Source organism: Hyla sarda, chromosome 4 (assembly GCF_029499605.1).
Source record: "Hyla sarda isolate aHylSar1 chromosome 4, aHylSar1.hap1, whole genome shotgun sequence".
NCBI classification, from domain to species: Eukaryota; Metazoa; Chordata; class Amphibia; order Anura; family Hylidae; genus Hyla; species Hyla sarda.
This window is the reverse complement of record NC_079192.1, coordinates 309,582,618-309,592,914: the sequence shown is the minus strand read 5'-3', so window position 1 is coordinate 309,592,914 and position 10,297 is coordinate 309,582,618. Positions and strand designations below refer to the sequence as shown.

At 41.9% G+C, this 10,297-nt stretch overlaps 1 long non-coding RNA gene across 1 annotated transcript in view; it reads right to left on the bottom strand.

The window, feature by feature from the left end:
• Positions 1–4,572: 4,572 nt before the first annotated feature.
• Positions 4,573–10,297, bottom strand: part of LOC130369493 (uncharacterized) — a 44,427-nt gene continuing 38,702 nt past the window's right edge. The window contains exons 2-3 of the long non-coding RNA XR_008892785.1: positions 9,969–10,062; positions 4,573–4,955 (exon numbers count right to left, since the gene is read on the bottom strand). This is a non-coding gene — a long non-coding RNA (uncharacterized LOC130369493). The remainder of the gene's footprint in view (positions 4,956–9,968; positions 10,063–10,297) is intronic.

The following is a 10,297-nucleotide window of genomic DNA, read 5'->3' as shown; positions in this document are numbered from 1 at the left end:
GGTAGTTATAGCCTGCTAGGAGCTAATTGGGTCTCAACAGTCTACCTGTGCTTGATAAGCAAAACAGGGGCCAGTGGGCAATTACGGCAGCATTCGGTTGACTCACAACTTCCTCCCAGATACCCTCCAGCGTGACTGAGCACACATGCAATGGGAGGAGGGAGGCAAGCTGCAAGCCCCACCTGAGCTGGCTAATATGGGTGCCTGGCCTCACAGGTGCTACCTTAATGCTGCCTTGTAGATATTCAAGGCGCATTCATTTTGGAGTTTACACACCTCCAAATATAAAATTTAAACAAACAACAAAAAACGTGGTCTCAAATGGCTGGAGGTGCTCAACCCCAAATGCGGTTGTGCATTTATACTGGGGGAGCAGATCCTGCCCTTGTAGCCCGTTGCTAAGGGCGATCCCCAGCATAAAAATGCATACAATGGAGGATGCCTGCAGCGGACTACAAGTGCCACAATTGGATCCTACACCAGATAAACGGTGTGGATGTGTAACAATTAGAATACAATACAGGAATATCGGTGCACTACTGTGGTAGATGTAAACAATACATTGGCTATCCCTCAACACTGATGTTAAAATTGAGACATTCGCCAGTGTATCCTTATATGAAGGACACACCAGAGCCCGCACACCAACGCCAAGGTTTCTCAAATTGGTGCGAGACCTAACGCTAATCCTACCTGTGCTTGATAAGCAAAACAGGGGCCAGTGGGCAATTACGGCAGCATTCGGTTGACTCACAACTTCCTCCCAGATACCCTCCAGCGTTACTGAGCACACATGCAATGGGAGGAGGGAGGCAAGCTGCAAGCCCCACCTGAGCTGGCTAATATGGGTGCCTGGCCTCACAGGTGCTACCTTAATGCTGCCTTGTAGATATTCAAGGCGCATTAATTTTGGAGTTTACACACCTCCAAATATAAAATTTAAACAAACAACAAAAAACGTGGTCTCAAATGGCTGGAGGTGCTCAACCCCAAATGCGGTTGTGCATTTATACTGGGGGAGCAGATCCTGTCCTTGTAGTCCATTGCTAAGGGCGATCCCCAGCATAAAAATGCATACAATGGAGGATGCCTGCAGCGGACTACAAGTGCCACAATAGAATCCTACACCAGATAAACGGTGTGGATGTGTAACAATTAGAATACAATACAGGAATATCGGTGCACTACTGTGGTAGATGTAAACAATGACATTGGCTATCCCTCAACACTGATGTTAAAATTGAGACATTCGCCAGTGTATCCTTATATGAAGGACACACCAGAGCCCGCACACCAACACCAAGGTTTCTCAAATTGGTGCGAGACCTAACGCTAATCCTACCTGTGCTTGATAAGCAAAACAGGGGCCAGTGGGCAATTACGGCAGCATTCGGTTGACTCACAACTTCCTCCCAGATATCCTCCAGCGTGACTGAGCACACATGCAATGGGAGGAGGGAGGCAAGCTGCAAGCCCCACCTGAGCTGGCTAATATGGGTGCCTGGCCTCACAGGTGCTACCTTAATGCTGCCTTGTAGATATTCAAGGCGCATTAATTTTGGAGTTTACACACCTCCAAATATAAAATTTAAACAAACAACAAAAAACGTGGTCTCAAATGGCTGGAGGTGCTCAACCCCAAATGCGGCACTTGTAGTCCGCTGCAGGCATCCTCCATTGTATGCATTTTTATGCTGGGGATCGCCCTTAGCAACGGACTACAAGGGGAGGATCTGCTCCCCCAGTATAAATGCACAACCGCATTTGGGGTTGAGCACCTCCAGCCATTTGAGACCACGTTTTTTGTTGTTTGTTTATATGTATATATATATGTACTGACGAGTGGCAAAAACCACGAAAAAGCTGTCTGCAGATGGGTAGAAACTTCCCTTTTGGGGAGTAGTCTGGCTTGGCATAAAATCCTGATCAGCTTTTTATATTCCTTAACAGGAGCTAAGCTGATACCAGGGAACATTACGTGAAAAGGTGATGTAATGAGCTGCTTTGCATATTCCCCTACCCAGAATGCCCGCGGAGTGCTTAATGGCCTTCTGAAGCTCCGTTACACCAGGAGTGGTGGCCTCGCCCTGAGGCAAATACTCATCCCCTTTAGCTGCTCTCAGGCCTCTTACCCCAGCCAAGCCAGATCACCCTGCTCTGTACTGACGAGTGGCAAAAACCACGAAACAGTAGTGCAGATGGGTAGAAACTTCCCTTTTGGGGTGTAGTCTGGCTCGGCATAAAATCCTGATCAGCTTTTTATATTCCTTACCAGGAGCTAAGCTGATACCAGGGAACATTACCTGAAAAGGTGATGTAATGAGATGCTTTGCATATTCCCTATATATATATATATATATATATATATATATATATTTATATATATATATATATATACACACTTTTGTGTGGATTTGCTGCTGCAGAAATGCTGTAGATTTTCCTATGCATTTCTAGTAAGTGTAGTTGTACAGTATCCACCTGAGAGTCCACCTTAGGGTATGTTCACACAATAGACACACTAAAACTGTCACTTCATGCTCCTTTAAACATCTGAGAGGGGCCTGACGAGGCGTGATACGGACCGAGGCCTGGCGTCTGAGCTCCCCCTGAAGTCATCCGCCGCCTCCCTGCCAGGACCGAACAGGTCCCACAAACGAACAGATCCCGTGAACGGATGTGTCCGAAGTAACCTGCCGTGCATCTGACACGGTGAACGCTCTGCTAGTTCCTCTTTTCTCTTCTATGTGAATATGTATTGAAGTCTATCTGTTTGGAGCGTGCAGCGCCACCTAATAGTCTTCTCCCATTCAGTACCTGGCTGAACCTGTGCTAGCTACTTACCTGCTGTTTCTTTGGTGAATTGATCGAGCATATATATATATATATATATATATATATATATATATATATATGTATATATATATATATATATATATATATGTATGTATATATATATATATATATATATATATATATATATATATGGTCTGTAGAGTGCCTGGGTAAGACTCATTAGGCATTGCAAACATATATTACCTAGTTAGGGCCCACTGCGGCAGTGAATGTTTCCTCCCCCCTTTGGTGCTAAACTCACCAGCTACCCCCCTTTGGTGACTGAAAAAGCCATTTCAGACATGTCTGCATTTGTCTTGTGAATTTACCATAAGACCAATTTGACATTAAGATGCCGCAAGAGAGTTTAGCCAAATCCAGCGCACTTTTATAAATACAAATAAACATTTCATTTCATTTGTAGCAGATTCTAGACATTTATTTTTGCCAATAAATGATATCTTAGAATAATCTTAATATCCATCAGTAGTGTAATCCTCCTTATTTAGCATTGTAGGTACCAACCATGGGCTGCAAAGCATTATGACTAAATCTATGAAAACTAAAAACTAAAAATGTAGATTTTGGTCATAGTCATGGAGCTGTACATGCTTCTCATGTATTTTAAGGATAAGACACCCCACCCACATGTAAACTCATCATAATTTCCCATCCGCAGTCACTCATTTTTCCATACCTAATGGCCCAAACTGTGTATTTTTTCCACTGTGTGACAGATGACAGAATCTCTGACCTCCTTTCCTTTTCCTGTTCTGCCTTGACAGTTTTCATCCTCTGTAGTGCTTTAGCCTTTTCTAACTAAGACATTTGTCTGTCGCCCTAATTTTTTCTGTCACCTTTGAATTTTCCCTGCCTGTCTTTAGGTTGGCCACTTCTAAAAAACAAAAAGGAAAACGACTATCTATACTAACAATATGAAAGATATACAGAAGATATACCACTGCCTACAGCATTGATTAAAAGGATTGCATAATCCAAACCTCATAGTAAAGGCGTAAGTAACAACATAAAACATACTAAGGCTGGGTTCACACCACATTTTGTCTATACGGGGACCAGATCTGGCTGGGGAATGGGAAAACCGGGCGCTCCCGTTCCCCAGCCGGACCTGGTTTTCATTTCATTCATTTGAATGAGCCAACTGGAGTCAGATATTTTTGGCCCGTATCCAGATTTGTAATCGGACCTAAAACCATGGTATACTACGGTTTTAGGTCCGGTCACAAAACCCGATACGGGGCAAAAATTTGCCAAATGGAGTCACTATCTGACTCTGGTCGGCTAATTCAAATGAATGAGATGCAGGCCAGCTGGGGCACGGGAACGAACCAGTTTTTCCATCCCAGAGCTGGACAAAACGTGGTGTGAACCCAGCCTTACTTCACCCGGTCCAGTATTGGTTCCCCTCATTGACACTCGTAGGGACGAGTCAGCAGGGTAAGTAAATGGTGGTACAAGGCGAACTTGAGTATAGTTACATTTGGGAATTGATTGGAGCCTTAAGGAAGAGTATTTAGGCTAGATCTACTCAGGCTAGAGTAGAACAGAGAATACTTTGACCCCATATCTGAGTCTGTGCTTTCACATTTTGTAAAAGATCTTTAATCTGTAACAAGACTTAATCATTCCCCCTTAACCTATGTGTGTTTAGTGTGATTACTGTACCTTGCAGCTCCCTCAGCACTGGTCTAGCCCAAGGAGCGCGGGACTAAACTGCAGAAGCCATAACCAGAATACTGTATTTACAGAGATTGTGAGTGGGAAGATATGTAAGTTAATGGGAGGAAGAATTTAGGGAAATTTTGCTGTCTATGTTGCATCTGTTAGTTGTTACTTCCAGTTTTGGTTCATTGATTATTACTTTAATACAGTACATTAAACACAATACATGTTCTTATTCCCTATCCACAGCATAGGAGTTTAGTGTCTGATCGCTGGGGGTCAGACCCCTGTCAATCTTCTGCCCAGCACCTTGGCTTTTTTCCTGCATGGAGCAATCATGGGAGATCGTGGGGGTCCTAGAGGTCGAAACCCCTCCCCGCCCAAGATCTGTTGGGGCCCCTGTATAAAACTCTTTCTGCAGTGTCCATATAATGCCACTATAATAAAAAAAAAAATAATAATATCACCACAATATCCAAATAAAAGGGTAATCCGACGTATAAATAATAATGCTATACAGTCCCCTAAAACCGATATACATTTTCTAAAAACAAGGGTTATTCATTGCTTCAGGTGTACTACGATTTTTTTTAGGTCTTTATATGTCAACTGGTGCCAGAAAGTGAAACCGATTTGTAAATTACTTCTATTAAAAAATCTTTACCCTTCCTGTACTTTTTAGCAGCTGTATGCTACCGAGGAAATTCTGTTCTTTTTGAATTTCTTTTTGTCTTGTTCACAGTGCTCTCTTCTGACACCTCTGTCCGTGTCAGGAACTGTCCCGAGCAGCAAAGGTTTGCTATGGGGATTATCCTCTGGACAGTTCCTGATATGGACATCAGGTGTCAGCAGAGAGCACTGTGGACAAGACAAAAAAGAAATTCAAAAAGAACTGAATTTCCTCTGTAGCATACAGCTGCTAAAAAGTACAGGAAGGGTAAAGATTTTTTAATAGTAATTTACAAATCTGTTTAATTTTCTGTTCATATAAAAAAAAAAAAGTACCCCTTTAAACCTCAAAGACTGGTTGCTGCTGTGAAATATATCCAGGGGCTGATGTACATTTGCACCAATTGGAGCGGAATGAGACATGAAATTGTGGTAGCCTGAGGATGTAGGGTATATTGGGTGTAGCTGTGCGGTAACTAAAGGGCGCTTGTTTAACCCTTATCACTCATGACGCCAGGGTGAGGGCTCCTCTGTATATGCTTGTCCTATCGCAACCCATCCCAAGAACGATAGGGAGGTATAATAAATGATTGTCCACAACCAAAGGTTTTCAGAAAACTGTCGGAACCTTTACTGCAGCTTTTATGCAACATTAAACAGGAAACAGCCTTTGTACAAGAATCTATTTGGAGTTTTGGGACCTCGTGAGTTTCTTGAGCTTAGAAAAGGAATAAGTGCTGTTCCACTGGATTTAGGGGATTGAGTTTAGGTCCAGCAGTCACACTAGCTTTAGCGGGATTGATATCGTAACTTATGATTATATTCAGGCTGAGGCTGGCAGGCTTCAGGCCTAAGCTTGTCTTTGTAAGTAACACGGATCTCCTCTCTCTCTGATTGTCCGGCACCCAAGAGATACGCTGCTTGCTTTGCAGCTCAGGAGCCAGATAGTGATGATTGGCTGGCAGCTCCCTTATATGGGCAGGGGCTGGCCTTAAGCTCACTGGTCCATACCATCTGTTATTCACTTTACAAGGAATTATGGTCTAACCATGTGACCACACATGAGACCTACAAAGGTCCTTCAATACACTGTACTGGAATTAACATTAGTCATGTGACCTAAGGTCCTGCGACACTATATAGCTAATTAAATATACAATTATTTATACATGTAAACATCATAGAATTACATATGAAAGAGGCAACTAGGGGCTATCCTACCAGGAGGATGCTACTGGAATGAAGTAACTCTGACTTTGGGGACCACCACACAAGGTACGGTATACAATACGGTACCGGGATACCACAAAATTGACGCAGAATTTTTGCACAGATCAAACCACAAAATGGCTTAACTTCCTCCGCAGCATTTCCTGTTCCTCCTCCTGATCTCCTCATCAACTTCCATGTGAAATTCCTTTTCAATTTCAGCACCATTTCTACACACAATTCTGCGCTAAGCAGAAGATAGCAAATTTGCTGAATTTCCTGACCAAAAGATTTGTTGTCAATTCCTCAGTGTGAACATACCCTAAAGATGGGACTTATTTACGACATGGTGGCCATACTCTTCAGACTTCCTCATACACATGAATGTTCTGCATGGCCAAACATTCATTTGTTGTCTATGTGGAGAGAAGGGGTATGCCATCATCTGATCGTGGTGGGTTTGGGCGACTTTAGTATAAGGCGTTGTTTGGTTTTGTCCTTGGCATGTTATGAAAAATAGAGGGGATCCTCTGTTTTTTTATTTTATTATTTATTTATTTAATCAATTAAAAAAAAATTTTCCCCTCTTTTTTTTTTTAATTTTTACTACGGGTGAGTATGTTACTCTACCTTAGTGTAGTGGGTTATGATAGTATGGCCATGGTAGTACGTAGTTTGCTGGATTCTGTACAGGCTACTTGTCTGCTACTTTAGTGTGGGGTTAATCTGCCCTCACACCTGCTTGAATGTGACCTGTGACTGTGGCCCCACTGAGGCAGTGTGACTAAAGCATTTGTCTTCCTAGGGAGGGGTCAGTTCTGGAGAGTATTCTTCAATGTTGGAAGATACAAAAGGTTGGGAGGGGTTGGTGAGCAGCTTGTAGTAGGAGGTAGGCTGCCTTGAGGGCTGTGATGTAGTTTGTTCAGTTTTAAAGTGTGGTGAACAGACTGGTTGAATCTAGTAAGGATGGGATTTTAGAAGTAGTGCTAAGGCTGGGTTCACACCACATTTTGTCTATACGGGGACCGAGTCGACTGGACTCAGATAGTGACTGCGGTCGGCTAATTTTGTGACCGGACCTGAAACCATAGTATATCACGGTTCTAGATCCGGTTACAAAACCGATTTCAGGGCAAAAATGAGCCGACCGGAGTCACAATATCAATTAAATGAATGAGATGCGGGCCGGGTCCAGCTGGGGTACAGGAGCGCCCAGTTTTTATAACCCCCAGCCGGATCTGGTCCCCGTAACCCAGCCTAAAACTGGTATAGTCCTTTTCCTATGTTCACACTGGAAATTGTGTAACAGGGTTGAATTTGAGTTATTTGTTGCGGAGCTGTGTGAAGACAACACTAGTCAGAAGGCCCATGTGAGGTTAACAGTAATAGACTAAAAAAACTATCACTGCAGTTTTTGAACCAAAGCCGGAAGTGTATTCAAAAGGAATGGGATATATAGGGCATATACTCCTCCTTCCTCCTTGATCCGCTTCTGACTTTGGCTTAAAAGTCCAGTGGCAGTATTCTAAAAAAAAATGCCAGAAAACAAAAAGGAAAGGAATCCTTGCAATATAAATAAAAGTTATAGCTGTTAAAGTGAACTTGTCAGATTTTTATGACAAATGGACAAATGCTGAGCTCGGTGATATATATTTTTATATGATCTGAAACACATTTTTTGGACCCTTTTTGCAGATTTATACAAAAGTGCAATTTTTTCCCTATTGAATCTAATAGGTAAATGTACCTTGATTCTCATTGAATTTATTTTGGGTCTTTTATGTACCAAAATACATCATTTTGGCATGTATTTTGTCATGCATTTTGGGAAATACAGTAAATGTTCCAAAAAAGTCTTATTTGCAATGAGCCATATTTTGGGCTATAGCTTTTACGGTAGCTTAATCCCTTAACGACCATGGACGTAAATGTACGTCCTGGTTTGGCGGTACTTCGCGCACCAGGACGTACATTTACGTCCTGTGTATGACTGCAAGCATCAGTGCGGTGCTCGCGTCATACACGCCAGGTTCCGGCTGTTATCAGCAGCCGGGGACCCACCGGTAATGGCCAACATCCGCGATCATGCGGATGTCCGCCATTAACCCCTCAGATGCCGTTATCTATACAGATCACGGCATCTGTGGCAATGCGCATGATAAAATAGATGATCGGATCGCCCGCAGCACTGCCACGGCGATCCAATCATCTGTAATGGCAGACGGAGGTCCCCTCACCTGCCTCTGTCCGTCTCCCAGCGTCTCCTGCTCTGGTCGAGCAGACCAGAGCAGAAGATAGCCAGTAAGGCTGGGTTCATACTACGTTTTTCAGCTACGGTTCCCGCATACATTTTCTATCAAAAACCGTATGGGAAAAAAACGGATGGAACAGTATGGGAAAAAGTAAACCGTATGCGTTTTTAAACAGTATACTGTTTTTAAAAGTGCATACTGTTCCGTCCATTTTTATAAAAATAAAAAAATAAACATATCTTTTTGAAAATTCTGTCCATTTTTAATGGGAGGGGTCTTGGGTGGGGATTTTAGGATGCAAATGCGCATGTGCAAAGAAAGAACGGAGCTTTCTATATACGGAAAAATAAAAAAGTTATAGGTGGTCAAAATAGGGCGATTTTAGATTACTGATTTTGTACAAGAAGTTTTAGATTTTTTTTTAAAGCGGTACAAAAATATAAAAGTATCTAGCCATGGGTATCATTTTATTCGTATTGACCCACAGAATAAAGAACACATGTAATTTTTACCATAAATTGTACAGTGTGAAAACGAAACCCTCCAAAATGTGCAAAATTGTGGTGTTCATAAAAATTTCCTCCCTAAAATTTTTTTTGTGGGTTCGCCGTACATTTAAAGGTAAAATGAGAGGTTTCATTACAAAGTACAATTGGTCATGCAAAAAACAAGCCCTTATATGGGTCTGTAGATGGAAATATAAAGGAGTTATGGATTTTAGAAGGCGAGAAGGAAAAAACGAAAATGCTAAAATAAAATTGGCCTGGTCCTTAAGGTGAAAATGGACTTGTTCTTAAGGGGTTAAAGAATAGCTGAAAAATTGCACCACAAATATGTAACGATAAACAAACATTTGAATCAAAGGCTCAAAAGATGGCCCATATGCAAATAGAAGGCTGACTGACAACTGTCTCTGTACACACATACAGGGAATTGATCTGATGCATTGGGACACTATTTATACTTAACCCATGCACCATTATATATTGTTTGAAAAAGACCCTAATACAGAGAGCTAAAACATTGCACGTGTGGGCTAAAACAAACAAACAAAAAACGCCCACAACTTTCAGATCTTTTGGAGTGTATATATATATATATATATATATATAAGTCTGTTTACAGTGGTCTCTCAAGTTACAATATTAATTGGTTCCAGGATGACCATTGTATGTTGAAACCATTGTATGTTGAGACCATAACTCTATGGAAAACTGGTAATTGGTTCTGAAGCCACCAAAATGTCATCCAAAAATAGGAAAAAAGTGAGGATTAAACAAAAATAAGCAGATAACTAATACAGATAAAGCAAGTTCTTACATATAAATGTAATAAAGATCTGCAGGGAGCTGTAAATCACTGTCTATGTAGAGGACAGGAGCTTCTTCAGGGTCGGGACAGTACACGCAATGTCCTAAAAAAGTAAAATGGAGCCGCCATTACTTGGTGTCCAAGGGAGCAGCAAAGCGAGGCATAGGTTATAAGTAGTACAGAACATGTAATACCTCCCTGTACTGTAGGAGGCGCTACCAAACAGGAATTCAGAGCATGCACTTCAGTAATACAGGTGTTTTACCAGTGAATGCCCATTCTGATTGGTCAGTTCTTCCAGCCATTGACATGTTTCACAGATCTGGACTGTCCGTAGT